Consider the following 1,878-nt stretch of genomic DNA (forward strand, 5'->3'; position numbering starts at 1 on the left):
CTAAAAGACATACTTGGCTCCAATTTCTTTGTTCCTCTTGATTTTCTCAGTCCTATGATTAAGAGAATTGACAGTTTCTGAGTAAAGATATAACTTTTTTTTTAAATCTTCAAACTCACTTCTCTTGATCTGTGTGATGTATACATCTATCCCATGTATAAAAATTGCTACAGACTAAATGTTTGTGTCCCCTCAAAATTCATATATTGAAACACTAACCCCAATATGATGGTATAGGAGGTGGGGTTTTGGTGGGTAATTAGGTCATAAGGTGGAGCCTTCATAAATGGGATTAGTGCTCTTATAAGATGAGGCTCTAGAACTAGCTTGCTTCCTTTCCACCATTGAAAGATATGAGAAGTCAGCTTTCTGCCATTCAGAAGAGAGCCCTCATCAAGAATCTAACCCCACTGGCACCCTGATCTTGGACTTCCAACCTCCAAAACTGGAAAATAAATGTTTGTTGTTTAAGCCACCCAGTTTATGGTATTTTGTTATAGCAGCTTTAGCTAAGACAAATGTTTTGTGTCCACTGTGCTAGTTCTGAGTTATAGTGAGGAATAAGATGCAAAAGCAGTCCTCCCTTATGGCCCCATAGAATTTGCATTTTTTATTGTCTAAAATCTCCTTTTTCCCTGATTGACCCCCTCACCTCAGCCATTCCCACCCTGGGCAAGCCCCCACCGCCCCAGTGTCTGTGTCCATTGGTTATGCTAATATGCATGCAAACAAGTCCTTTGGTTGCTCTCTAAACCTCCCACCTCCCTTGCCATTTATCTCTGGATCTGTTTGCTCATCAGTTTATGTTCATCATTATATCCCACATATGAGTGACAGCATGTGATATTTATCTTTCTCTGACTGGCTTATTTCGCTTAGCATAATGCTCTCCAGTTCCATCCATGCTGTTGCAAATGGTAAAAGTTCCTTCTTTTTATAGCAGCATAGTATTCCATCGTGTAGATGTACCACAGGTTTTTTTTTTCTTTTTTCTTTTTTTTAATGAGGGATATAGTCAAGCAAGCAGACAATTACAATACTGAATGGTAGGGGCTATGATGGTGGAATTCCAGGTTCTCTGAAACTTGGATATGTATCCATTAAGGCCAAGCATTTAGTGGCAAATGCCTTAGAGATATAACTCTTCTCTGATAGTTTATTGAACTTGTCATTTCCCCTTTCACTGAGCATTTAACTGGGCTGATAACCCACTCGCCCTGGTCCTTGATTCAGCCTTAAAAGATGGGTGGGGAATGGAGGAAAATGACATGGAATAGAGTGTGAAGGCATCTTTCTGGAGAAGTGTTAATTAAGCAGAAATGGCAGGACAAGAAGAAATTAACCATGTGAAAATAGGGAAAAGAGAAGAAGGAGGGTATTCTAGGCTGAAAGGAAAGTATGTGTGAGAGCCTAGAACTGAATTTGCCCTCACAAGCCTGAGCTATTCTGAATTTGTATTGGCGGATGAGAAGAATATAGGATTTGAGGGCAAGACTTATGAGAATCACACTAGTCTCATTTCCAATTCTTAAACCACTTTCCTTTTTAAAATGCTTGCATATGTTGCAAAAATAATCCGCATTCATTATTATAACTTTTCAAATCATATACAATGAGAAATGAATGTCTCCATCAACACCTGTCAACTGCATTTTCTAAAAGTAGCCAACATTAATTGTGTGCATACTGTTGGTCTTATCTTCACTTTAAAAAAATTGAATTTGTTGGGGTGACATTGGTTCACAAAACCATTCATGTTTCAAGTGTACAACTCAACAAAACATCATCTGCACACTGCATTGTGTGCCCATCAGCCAAAGCAAAGTCTCTTTCCATCCCTATTTATCCCCCTACATTTTTCCACCTCCAGCTATCCCC

Source organism: Myotis davidii, unplaced genomic scaffold (genome assembly GCF_000327345.1).
Source record: "Myotis davidii unplaced genomic scaffold, ASM32734v1 scaffold1587, whole genome shotgun sequence".
Taxonomy (NCBI): Eukaryota; Metazoa; Chordata; class Mammalia; order Chiroptera; family Vespertilionidae; genus Myotis; species Myotis davidii.